Source organism: Galeopterus variegatus, unplaced genomic scaffold (genome assembly GCF_000696425.1).
Source record: "Galeopterus variegatus unplaced genomic scaffold, G_variegatus-3.0.2 Scaffold1564, whole genome shotgun sequence".
Classification (NCBI taxonomy): domain Eukaryota; kingdom Metazoa; phylum Chordata; class Mammalia; order Dermoptera; family Cynocephalidae; genus Galeopterus; species Galeopterus variegatus.
In genome coordinates, this window is record NW_007727675.1 from 141,582 (window position 1) to 155,157 (window position 13,576).

Sequence of the window (13,576 nt, forward strand, 5' to 3'; positions counted from 1 at the left end):
CAATAGCAACGTGTGGCAGGTGCAGGCACCCTTACCAGAAACTGTGCCCCAGCAAGTCCTAGAGGTGGGCAGAAGCACCCCTGAGCTGGTGCTTTAAAAAAAGGGAGAAAGAAAAGGAGGAGGTAAAGGAAGAACTGTAAGGGGGAGAGTGGGGCCAAAGGATGTGTCTTCTGTTGGATCGCGATGAGGCAGGTGTAAGTCAGGCTCACTGGAGTCGATGGACGTGCACCCCAGGAGGTAGGTGAGGTTCTCTTCCCTGCCTACCTGCCACCTTTCTTGCCTTAAATTTCCTACTGGAGAAAGAGAAGGAGGACTTCTTAGGAACCTGGCCTCTAGTCCCTGGGGCTTATGAGAAACTGACTGCTCGTGTTATGGAACGACTATCCTCGGGACCAGACAGGTGGATGTGATGGTTGGAAGGACAGTTGTGATATTGTCTTAGAGGAAAGACCATTGCCATTTTTTTTTGTTTGTTTGTTTGAACTCTGGACATTTGGCTTCCTTGCTGTGGAATATAGTGGAGTGGTAGTAGTTTCCAGAGGTCCTCAGTGTGGGCTGGCACATTCTGCTCTCAAATCCACCCTGGTTGTGGGGGAACTTGCAGTCAGAGTATATTCTACTTGCCCGGCAGGAAGATCTTGTGGCCAGTGGCTTTAACTCCTGAATAGCAGACAGAAATCTGGCTCAGCCATTCTGCAGAGCCCCTGCTGGGTCCCCTTCTGCCCTTCTCACCTGAGCCCAACTGGGCTTCGAAGAGAGTCTCTTGCAGAGGGCTCTTTACAATCATGATGGGTCATTTCTACTTGTACTGGGGTTGGGGGTGGTGTCGGGTGTATTTGATCAGCTGTCTGAGTGTAGGGGCTTTCTCTGGGCAGTGTAAATAGTCATCGGCCAATTTGTACTGTGCTGTCCTTTTTTTAATCTTTTGGTTTATGTTTGTTTTAAATATGCTTTGAATATGGAGAAGATCCCAGGGCAAAGTCCTGGATAGACTGTGCAGAAAATCAGGAATGCCTGGAGAGTGGGGGGTGACTGTCTGGGGAGGGGAGGTAGGACCTCAGAAAGAGGCGTAATGACCAACAAGGCCCAGAACCTCACTGGTTGGCAGAAAGATCAGCCCAACAGTAAACATCTGATCTAGGACATTTGAAAAGAAATTAATTCCTGCCATTGACGTGAGAAGGGGAATTTGTCTTAGAAGATCTTATAAATAGATGAGAATTATTTCTAATTGCTACAGTCATTGAATACAAATGTTGAAAGAGTCATGCTTGGAAATGGTCTGTTGACCTTCCCTCTAAGCCTGGCTAAAGTTTTCCCTTGGTTTCTCTATTAATTTGCTCACCAAACCTGAAAAAGGCCACAGTTTGGATCTATGGAGGATGCGTTGTAGAGTCTGAGTTTATGGGTTTTGATCTTGTGTCTTTGTGGTTGTCTGGTATTGACTGAGCACCCACAGGGGATACGGTCTTCTCAGGGGCTAGGATCTGTCTTCAGTATGTTCGCTTTTCTTGGAATTTACGAACCAGTAGCTCTTAAGGCTATGGAAAGTTCTATGGGTAGATTTAGCTCCAGATCTTTTCAGTTCCCAATTCATTCCACCTTATGGCCAAGCCCCACTGTTCAGCAGATGGCCCCAGGAACAGGATGAAGTAGGTGGAGCAAAAGGCTTTGGTTGCAGTTTTGACTAACGGGCTCCCATCCTTTGGAATAGGCCCCGGGATAAAGGGGTGCCTGTCTGCAGAAAACCCCAGGCTCTCCTTCCTGTCCCCTGCAACAGTGCTTGGAGTTTGACGGGGTAAACAGAAGTGAATCAGTCTCTGTGTTGTTTCACCTGGTTAAATAAGCAACTGCAGAAGTCCAGGAAGGACAGAGATGTCAGATTCTGCAGCAGCGCTCTGACTTGAATCCTTGCCCACGGCCGTTCAAGCACAGGTCCCAGTGCCTGGGGACATCAGAGCCCCCAACCTGGTTGCATATTCAGGACCCGAGGGGCAGCAAACCTCTTGGGCTGGTGGGAAGGAAACAGTTAACACGTGACTATTCGTTTTTAACTCCATTTCTGTGCGTCCAGCCTTTCAGACTTATTTGTCTCCCTTTGGAGTCAAAGCGAAATATTGCTCATGAAAAGGGTTTTACTCATAACAGCCTGTCAGGTTGAAGCTGTTGTGCCTTTGTTAACTTCAGATGCATCAAGTCGCTCTCCGAACTGGGTATTTGTTTTCATTTGTTTACCTGGGAATAAAGTAGAGAAGGCTCGTGCGGTTAACTGCTCATGGGAAATGAACCGACAGGGATTTACAGAGGCTTTGCCAAATGGTGTCTTAATGAGAGGGGAAGACTCAGGCGTAGTAAGAAGGTGTAGACTGCTAGGCCTGGGAAGAGGGCAGGCGAGGGGTCCGGTGACAGGCAGTGCTCTTCAGCCATCCCCAGCCCAGTGTTCCCTCTAGGATGGCCCTAGGGACAAACAGAAAGGACACTGGGCAGCTGTTTTTGTGACACTGACATTTTTGTGATCTTTGCAGTTTTGCTTCTCTATGAAGTTATGGTCGTAGGTGGGGAGCCTTCACCTTTGGTTTAAAGCAGTGATTTTCTATGGGTGGGTTGCCGAGGTGGAGAAGGTAGGAGGGTAGTGTGTGTGCGCCCAAGATCTCATGTCTTTCTTTTTAGTCATAGTAATATCACATCAATTCAATATGAAAATTGCATTATAAAAAAATTAAAAAAAAAATTTATGTGAAAGTCCTTCCCCCATTCCCATCTTCTCTCAAAACCAACCAGTCAACCACTGTCATTGGTAGAATGGATATCATTCTAGTCTTTTCCTTTTTTTTTTTTTCTTAAAGCCAATTATGCTGTGTCTTTTAAATATTGAAATAAGAACCCTTTCCCCACTGGCTTGTATTGAGTATGCTTTAAATCAACTTTACAGTCATACAAACCCTGACTCCGTTTAGATCTCCCTTCTCTTTACTTGCGGATGCGCATGCGTACATTTTATACACAGTGGGAATCCGTCTATACGTTCTCTTTTGTGTTATTTTAAAATTTAAAATGATTTTTATCTACAGTCATTTTAATACCTAGACCACATTCCATCATCTTCGTGTAGTTTGCTCAGTAATCTCCCCATCTTTTTTTTTTTTTTTTTTTTTAAAGATGACTGGCAAGGGGATCTTAACCCTTGACTTGGTGTTGTCAGCACCATGCTCACCCAGTGAGCAAACCGGCCATCCCTATATAGGATCCGAACCCGGGGCCTTGGTGTTATCAGCACCGCACTCTCCCGAGTGAGCCACGGGCCGCCCCGTAATCTCCCCATCTTTGAGGAGCTAGATTGTTCTGTGCTTTTACATATGTTTATATGTACCTCTGCAAATGTAGTATCATTGTGTGTTTTCTGCAAAGCAAATGGTAACACACTGTCTGTGTGGTTGCTACTTGCTTTTTTCAGCTTGCTTTCCATCTTGGTGGTCTTCTCCCTGGGAGATGTGTGATCCCCACCCCTCCCTTCCCTCTCTTGGTATTCGACATCTCCAGGAGGCTGCCCCGGTGACTGCAGGGGGTGGGGAAGATAGCTGGTGCCTGTGACTCTGTCCCAGGCTCCTGTCTGTCAGAGAGGACTTGGCTAATCATACTGCCTGGACAAGCTCCTGGGGGACAGGAGAGGTTAGCAAGTGGTTACTACCTCCCTCTTGGCTCCCTCCTTAATTGATGAGTCCCCAATCATGTTCAGTTTCTGTGAGTTCTCATTTTGATGGCCAAGATGCCACCTCTGGTGAAAACTTAAACAAACAGTATGTGCACACATTTTTAATATGCACCCAGCCTTTGCTGGTGTCAATTATTTAGCTGGCTGGAGCTGCTATGAGGGACCACACATGACAACTGTCTGGAAGTGACATGTGTTGCAAGAGGCAATTTTTCCCCTGAGGGGTGTTTGTGTGTAATTCTCTTCTTCATAGATTCTCTTCATCTTTAACATTCTTATTCTAGTTCATGAAAGAATATCTCAGACACAAAAGGGAAAAGAAAAAACAAAAAAGGAGAAATGGCAAAAATATCTTATATGCAGAAAACAAAAAGGAGAAATGGCAGGGGCATCCACCTGCAAGTCTGTAAGGATAAGCCTGACATTGTTGGATAAGCCCGACTAGTTTTACAGTGAGAGTGAAAATTGGCCATCTCCCTTAATTGTAGCCTTGCATTCTTTCTTGTACTGTGTTGAGGTCTGAGATATGCAGTTCAGCTTCATATTGTGCGGTGCATCCTGGGTTAATCTTTTTTGAAAGTTTGGCTGGGCTCAAAGGAGCCTCTGTAGCAATAGCAGGCTCTTCCAGTGTGGGGACACATTGTGTCATCAGAGGAGGTGGCATCGGGGGTGGATTGGGCAGCTGCAGGCAAAGAAGGTTATGGTTTTGTAATCAGACCTTTTGCTTAACTATCTATACATCTTGATTGGTCAGCTTGGGCTGCCGTAACTAAATAGCACACACTGGGTGTCTTAGAAATTTATTTCCTCACAGTTCTGGAGGCTGGAAGTCCGAGATCAAGGTGATGGCAGGTTTGGTTCCTTCTGAGGCCTCTCTCCTTGGCTTGCAGGCGGCCACCTTCTCTCTAGGTCTCATACACATCGAAGCCACTTGACGCACTGAAGCCACTGGCCCTCCCCAATGTGGTGTTTGGAGAGAACTGGCTTTCAGGCCCTCTGGGTACCAAGTATCCACTCCCGGGTGCAAGTGGAAGCCATGGTTAAGGTTGTTTCTTCTGCCTTTGGAGGCATTGCACAGCCTCCTGTGACTTTTAGGAAGATGCTCAGGTGTCATTTTGGGTCCTGTTTCAGGCAGGGGGTTGAGGCAATTTCCTAGTGTGGTGTGCTTATGATTCTTAGAGAAAACAGCAGGTTTAAGCAGTCTGTGGATGCCTTGCAAATGCACATTTAGGAGATGGGAATGCATACATGAACTGTCTCTTCCTCTCCATGTGCTCTCTGTGTTTCCTAGGGCGGAGCTGAGCACCGCTGTGCATGTTGGTACGCTTGTGTGCATTAGCTGTGCATGCAGCCCTTGCTTGTGGAAGCTGTGGAAAGAATATCTGCAGCTCTGCAGTTTGTGGCCCTGCTCGCTGGCTCTTGACCTGGGTCTAGAAACCCACTTCTGTCAGTGACATTTATTCCCAGAGGGTCCTCTTGCTGCAGAGGACTCCTCAGGTACTGATCAGCTCTGGTTATTGTTAGGCGAAGATGGTAACCACTGCACTATGGAAACCTGCCAGCTCTGGTGGTGGTGGGGATTCCAAAATGCCAACAGGCATAGTTGGAACCTTCTGGGACTTGGATTTCCTTCTCCATGATTAGAAAACCTTTCCATATGTTAGGCCATAAAGTTGTGACTGGATACCTGTCCTCTTTTGCCATCTCTTGAGCCAGGCGAATTATTTATGGAAAATATCCAGAAGCCATCATGGCAATGTATTGAACCAGTGGATGGTAGGGGGTGGCAAAGATGATTTATGAGGGTGGAAAGGTAAAGGAATTGAGTGTGTTTGTAATCTTAACTGGATACCTCATTCCTCCCAAAGGTGGCTGGGACTGTGTCTGTCTTGCTTGCAGTAGATCTCTAGCTAGGAAAGGGTCATCCTGAAGATCCAAACCTGTAGCGATAGCCCAGGTAGATGCGGACGTCTCTCCCAGGCTGGGGTGGGATGAGGAGACTGTGGTTTTCTCTGAACATAAACCTGAAAGAAAAAGTAGTGGACAGAATGCCTCTGGGGAGGTTGCAAATGGGCACCCTCCCCAGCATCCCATGGCTGGGATGAACATCCCTCTGTAGCTGCGTTAGTTGCAGATCTCTCATGGTTGGGCATGCATTGTGATTTCTGTGAGCCGTGTACATGCTTGTGGCAGTAACTGCAGTGACCTACTTTTAATTTAATTTGTTTTTAACATAACAGAGGCTTATTTTTGCTTAATCTTGTTTCTACTCCGATTAAGAGCCTTTGGGAAGATGGCTCAAGACCATCCTGTGGTTGCTTTGACCCCTTCAGTACCCTGGGGAGCGAGTGGTGCTGACTTGTCTTCACTAGCAGGTGGAGCTCCCTGTCATTGTTGGAGACCTGCTGAATAGGCACAGGGGTCACCTGCGCACCCTCAGAGCACTCTGTGACCTCAGGTTGCATAAGAGTTGGTTTGGGAGCTGGGACGGTCATTCACCCCAGATTCCTTAGACACTGCCTTTTCAGCAGTAGCCTGCTCTCTTCTGTCTTTTCTGGATCTCTGGAGAAGTAGAGATAAGGCGTCTTCCCACGAGTGGTCACAGAAGATGGCACATGTGTGCGCATGCACACACACACATTCTCTCATATATGCACATGTTCACATACACACTCACATATGCACACATATGAAGATGTGCACATGTGCACACATACATGTGTATGCACACACACACACACACACACACACAGATGACTTTTCAGGTCAGCATCCACCATGTCAGACCCCACTGACTAAGCTCCCTCGTTGCATAGGATGTCAGTGTCTACACAATGCAGAGGGTAACTGTGGCCAGGTTAACAGAAGCTGCCTCTGTTAGAAGCTGGCATCCAGTCCTGGGAACAGTAAATTCAAAAGAATAGGCTGGATCTGGCCAGTGAACGGTTCCAAGCATGACACACCCAGCAATGCTTTTGGTTCCAGCGATTGCAGCAAATTTCAGAGCAGTTTGATGGCCAGAGTTCCTAGAGAACAGTCTGGGTTTTCAGTGGCGACAGTAATTCAAACTGAAGCAGAAATTCTTGCAGGTTCTTTTCAGATTTCACTTGTTCTCCTTTAGAAATATTGCTTCATGTAAAAGTCAAGGCGGCGTTGGCCATTTAGCTCAGTTGGTTAGAGCATGGTGCTGATAACACCAAGGTCCAGTGTTTGATTCCTGCACCATCCAGCCAAACAACAACAACGACAACAACAACAATAAACAACCCCCCCCAACCCTCCCACCCCCAATAAAAACAAACAATAAAGTGAAGGCAGATGCTACCTAAGTGGGTTCCTGCTGTTCTAGTCAGCTTGGGTTGCCGTAACAAAATACCATAGTCTGGGTGGCTTAAGCAACAGAAAATATCAAGGTGTTGGCCCATTCAGTTCCTGGTGAGGGCCCTCCTGGGCTTGCAGGTGGCCTCCTTCTCGCTGTGTTTGCACGTGGCAGAGAGAATGCTCTGGATACAGTGAGAATTTCCCAAGCACAATTCTGAATGGACACCTCTCTAGATAGCAGGAAAAATGAGAACTTTTGTTCTCAAAGAAATTAAATTGATAATCGTCTTTTTCCTGCAGTCTCCTTTATTTTGATATTAGTATAACCACTCCAGCTTCCTTTTATTAGTGTTTGCATGGTATATGTTTTTCCATTCTCATACTTTTAACCTATCTGTGTCTTCATATTTAATAAACAATATATAATTGGTTTTACTTTGTTATCTTGTCTGATAATCTCAATCTTTTAATTGGAATGTTTAATCACTTTACATTTAATGTAATTATTGATAATGATTAGGTTCACACCTACCATCTTATTATTTATTTTCTTTTTATCCCATCCAGTTTATTTTATTTTTTCTGTGCCTCCTTTTGGGTTAATGGAATAATTTTTAGTGTTCTATTTTTTCTACTGGATTTTAAAATATATTCTTTGTGTTAGGTTTTGAGTGATTGCTGTAGAGATTATAATATCCTCAATTCATCACAGTCTACCTTGAATTAACATTTTACCACTTCGTGTGTAACACATAAGCCTTAGAGCAGTACACTGCCATTAACTCTCTCTGGTCTGTTGTACTATTTTTGCCATATATTTTATTTCTTCATATGACAAAATCTTTAATACGTTCCTATTATTTTTGCTTTAAACAGTCAATCATCTTTGAAATAAATTTTAAAGTGAGAGAAAGTATTTTATATTTACCCACATATTTACCATTTTCAGTGCTTTTCAGTAGTAGTCCTATGTAGACCAAAATTTTCATCTGGGATCATTTTTCTTCCACCCGGAGAACTTCTTTTAACTTTTATTATAGTGTAGACCTGCTGGTGACAGATTTGCTTAGTTTTTATTTATCTGACTATGTCTTCATTTTACCTGCTTTTCAGTAGTAGTCCTATGTAGACCAAAATTTTCATCTGGGATCATTTTTCTTCCACCTGGAGAACTTCTTTTAACTTTTATTATAGTGTAGACCTGCTGGTGACAAATTTGCTTAGTTTTTATTTATCTGACTATGTCTTCATTTTACTTTTGATATTTGAGGAATATTTTCACTGGATATAGAATTCTAGGTTAACAGTTTTTGCTTTTAGGACTTTAAAGTGGACATTCCAAGGACTTTTGGCTTACTTTGTTTCTGATGAGAAGTTAACATTGTTCTCTTGTATATAATGTGACTTTTTCTCTGGCTGCTCTTAAGATTTTGTCTTTAATTTTCAGCATTTTGACTATGATGTACCTTCACGTGGCTTTCTTTATTGATCATCCTTGACTGCTTTTTCTCCCAGTTATGGGTCACATTTTTCTGCTTCTTTTCATGTGTAGTAATCTGTATTGTATGCTGGATATAGTGATTTCTATGTTGTTGAGAATCTGAATTTTACTGTCATCCTTTAAGGAGTTTTGAGTATTGTTATGGCAGGCAGTTAACATGCTGGTGGCACAGCTTGATATTTCCAGGGCTTTGTCCTAAGCTTTGTTGGGATGGGTAGCCTTTACCCTAGAGCTACAGTAGCCCTATTCTTGTGGTTAATTGTGCTTCTTGGGTCTAGATTGATATTTTTAAAATCAAATTTAGAAAAAATATTAGCTCAAATTTTAGAAAAATTTTTTTTTTAAAAATCTCATTCTTCCTCTTCTCTCTTTCTGGGACTCTACACATGCATGTTAGATTAATTAATAATGTTTCTTAGGTCACTGAGACTCTGCTTATGTTTTTCATCTTTTACTCTCTGTGCTTTTATTTGAATATATCTATTAATTGATTCTTCAGGTTTGCTGATCCATTTGTTTGTAGTGTCTAGTCTGTTATTTAGTTCATCCAAGGATTTCTCATTTTAGATAATAAACTTTTCAGTTTTAGTATTTCTCTTTGGCTCCTTTTTATTTTTCAAAATAGTTTCTATTTTTCTGTGGAGATATTACTATCCGCTCACTCATTGTGTTCCTCTTTTCTTTTAAATCCTTGAACCCATTTATAATAGATGTTGTAAACTCTTTGTCTACTAGTTCCATCACCTCTATCAGGAATGGGTCCATTCCTATTGACTTTTTTTTTTTTTTCAACTTTATATATATTTTTTGACTTTTTGGATGGTTAGTAACTTTTGATTTCATGTTGGACATTGTCAGTGCTATATTGTTGAGACTGGATTTTGTCATCTTAAAGAGTTTTTTATTTTATTCTGACAGGTGGCTAATTTACTGATGATTCAACTTGATCTTGCAAAGACTTCATTTTAGGTTTTGTTAGGATGGGTATAAAGTAGCTTTTACTCTAGGGCCAGAATAGCTGTACCCTTAAGGATGATCTTTAGGGTCTTAACTGAATGACCAGAGTATACAGTGAGATCTGTCCACTGTGAATAGTTGGAACTCCAGTGCCTTTCAGTATCATGTGACCTCTGGAATCTCCATTCAGCTCATTGCCCCCAAGAAATGACTCTCCTCCAGGCCCCATAGCATTTCACTCTGCACATGCACAGCTTAGTACTTAGTCAGCAGCTCAAAGATACCCCTTTGCAGATTCTTAGATTTCTTCTTTCTGCAGCGTCCTCCTCTGTGGTAGCCAGCTCTACAAATTCCAGCTGCCTCAGCAGTCCTGAATTTCAGTCTTTTTTCCCTCACCATACTACTCCATTTCTTTAAGCCACAGTTTGGAAAGTGCTCCCATGTGGAACGCTCAAGTGAATGTTTACACCTTTTGATTTTTCTCTTTTTACAAGGATCATAGCCCTGCACAGTCTATTGCCCAATCCATGAAAAATAGTGGGCTCATATATTTTACCCATTTTTGTGGTGGTTTACTTATTACTTCATCAAAACTAAAACAGAAAGTCACAGTGGAATTAATTTGAAACATTTGCTTTAGATTCTTTGCAGGTGTACTTGGCCTCATCTTTTTTTTTTTTTTTTTTCCCCGCTTTTCTCTCTTCCTTCCAGTCCTCTTTGCCTTTCAAATGAATGTGGTTTAATTTGTAAGGTCATTATAAGAAGAAGCTACATGTGTTTTTAAGCAAAAGTGTCTACTTTTCTTCTTGCAAGTATTGATATCTGCTTCTACAATCTTTGCTGTATTCTGGCTATAGACATTTCTTTTTAGACTTTTAATTAGCAGGCACTCCAGTGGGGAGCTAGTCTCTTGATCCTGATGGTTAATGGAGAGTTGCCTCAGACAGCAAGAATCAGGATAATTAGATGATAACCCTACACACGGAGCTGAGACACTGGCTGATTCAGAAAATCACCTGAAGTCTGACACTGTTGGGGAAGTGACTAGATTTAGCTTTGGTTCAAGGGTTCTGCAGTATTGCTAAAGTTGCCTTGACTCTTCTCAACTTCAGGGAGACTGAAAACTTAGAAAATCACCTCTTTGCAACAAAGCAATTAAGTCCTCCTTCGGAGATTTTGAATTCTGAAGCTTTTGTGTGCATTAGAATGATTTGCTTTTCAAAAAAGTGCAGCTTTCTGAAGTTCTGCCATCCTGAGAGTCTCATTCAGGAGAACTGGAGTGGGACCCAGGAATCTGCATTTTTATCAAGCATCCTAGGAGGTTCTAATGTAGGTAGTCCATGTACCTCACTTCAAGAAACACTGTCTAATCAATTTTTACAAGTTTACATTCTAATGACTGAACATATTATTATGTCTAGTATTTTATTTTTCCTTTAATACAGCATATAGGCAGAATCGTGAATATTAACCCATGATACAGAAGGTAAACTAAGATACAGATAAGTTGTGACTTTCCCTGTGTCTGAAAGTATATGGTAGTGGAATTTGGACAGAGCCCAGTCTTCCAAGATAGCCACATTCTTCTCTTTGGGTTCCATTGACCTTAGTTGGTAATGTCATGGTCTAAGATGGGAAAAACACCATCTTTCCCCATTCTTTTTATCTCTCTGTAACCTTTTTCTTGATGTAGAAGTGTGATTACAAGTAGCATTTTGTTAAGGATGTTATGGGAGAGAATGGCAAGAATTTAGGGCACATTAAAACACTCTGAATTACAAGCTACATATGCCAGTGTGAGGTGTTATTCCTTGAGCTTGGGATCAGGGAGAAATTAGGCATTTTTATGTAGGTTGTGACATTATCCGGTGCTGTTGTTGTAGGTTAATCTGACCCCACACAGTAGGATGATTAGGAAGGACCAGGGACTAATTAGGAGATTAACGCAGTATTCCACCCAAAGGCAGTGAGGACTTGAGGTTATGGGAATAGAAAGGAAGGCACATTCAAAAGACATTTTCGGGGCCGATCCCGTGACTCACTCAATAGAGTGTGGCACTGGGAGCACAGCAGTGCTCCTGCCGCAGGTTCAGATCCTATATAGGGATGGCCGGTGCGCTCACTGGCTGAGCGCGGTGCGGGCGACACCAAGCCAGGGGTTGCGATCCCCTTACCGGTCACATAAAAAGGACAAAAAAACAAAAACAAAAATGACATTTTCAAGAAAGAGGCATGAAAAGGAGGAGAAAAAACAATACAGGGTGATTCCACGGTTTCAAACTTCAGTGGCTTTAAGAATATGCCAGAATAGCACGAGAAACATGAATTCTATCAGCATTGACTGATGGACCACGCACGTGTTGTGTTTATGTCGATGGCAAGGTATCTGACTTGAGAGGTTCTCAGGAGCTTAAGAATGTGAGTCGACTGGCAGTGAGTCACATTCACTGTGAGCTCGGGGGCTCAGGGGCTGGGGTGCTATATATATATATAGTGTTGGAAAGAGCCCTGGCTGTAAAGGGGAGAGTTGACGCATGAGCACATGAGAAAGGAAACTGGTGCGGGCTGACTAAGGGCTTGAGCTCAGTCCAGAGGCAGAAAAACGTGCCACTGTGTGGGTCAGATGAAGCTGGGAGTGAACAGAGGAGGGGCCTCAAAAGCTGGCTGGACCCTCTAGGGCCTGATGAGGCAATGTAGCCTCAGGGATCTGCCCACCCACATGGTTGCCAGGGTGTGTGGTTTTTGATAGTTACTCCACTGATTCATAAGGGACAGCTCTGATGTTATGCTGAGAGAGAGAGTGAGAACTGAATGTTCCCAGCAGCGTGTTTCTCCCTGGTCAGGGTTAACTTGTCATCTCGTTATTAGCTGAAGGGATGCCAGGAGGAGACAGACCGAGAATCTCCCTCTGTGGGAAACTGAGGCCTCAGGAGGCATGAATTGATTTAGACGCATTGTACATTTATACTGGAGGGGGTGGGCACTCTAGACAAGGCTGGTTCTATGGGTCAAGTGTGTCCCTCAAAAGTTTATGTATTGGAAACTATAGATCCTCATTGTAACAGTGTTAAGAGGGTAGGAAATCCATTTATGGTATTTTGAAAGATGGGGACTTTAAGGGGTGATTGAGTAGCAAGGACTGTGCCCTTGTGAATGGATTGAACCACTCATGGAGTAATGGGTTGATGGTTTAATGGATTGTCAAAGGTGTGGTTGTGATGGCTTTATAAGGAGAGTGAGCTAAAAGGTTAGCTGTCTTGCCAGGCCTTTCTCGCCATGTGACACCCTGGTTGCCATGAGACCCTGTAGAGAGTCCAAGAAGGCCCTCACCAGATGTGTTCCCTGGACCATGGACTTCGCAGCTTCTGAAACTGGAAGAAATCAACTTCGTTTCTTTATGAATTACTCAGTTTCAGGTATCCTGTTACAAGCCACAGAAACAGACTACTACAGCTGGTGTGGCCAAAGGAAGCAACCTCAAAAATGTGAGGGTGCATGCTGCATGCGCATGTGATTTGTTCGTGATTGCTGAGGAATGGCGAGGCATTGCTAAGAGGATTTGCATTGAGGCTGGGCATGGCTGTCCTCAGTCAAATCGCTGGCCCTCTCTGTGTCCTGAAGTATAGGTCAGTGATGATCCTACCTGCTCTACCTACCTCCCCTGACGAGGTAGCCTTTCTTTGTGTCCTAATCAGCCACAGAACCCTATTGATGTGATCCTTTACAATAGGAGTTGGCAAGCTGCAGCCTGAGGGCCAGGTCTACTACGCCTGTTCACTTAGATACTGCCTCTGGCTGCTTTTGCACTACAATAGTGTCCCGACCCGCGGGATATTCAACGCAGACCCTGGAGGGAGGAGTGGGAATGGGATGGAAGCAAGAGACGCGAGAGATGGGAGACAAGACAGTATTCTGATCAAGTCTCATTTATTGATTCTTAGGTTACATCTTATATAGCAAAAAGCAGGCATATTGTAAGGAGTTAGGAATGCAGGAATACGATAAGATCTTAAGGGAAACAAAATCAGAAAATCTCTGACGCAAAGAAGCCCCCAATCTTTACAAGAAAGCAGAAACTTGGAAGG

At 43.4% G+C, this 13,576-nt stretch overlaps 1 protein-coding gene across 1 annotated transcript in view; it reads left to right on the plus strand.

Moving 5' to 3' along the window:
• Positions 1–13,576, plus strand: part of SLC39A11 (solute carrier family 39, member 11) — a gene marked incomplete at its 3' end in the record, with an annotated part of 243,513 nt that overhangs the window by 44,622 nt on the left and 185,315 nt on the right. The gene's annotated exons all lie outside the window — the stretch shown is intronic.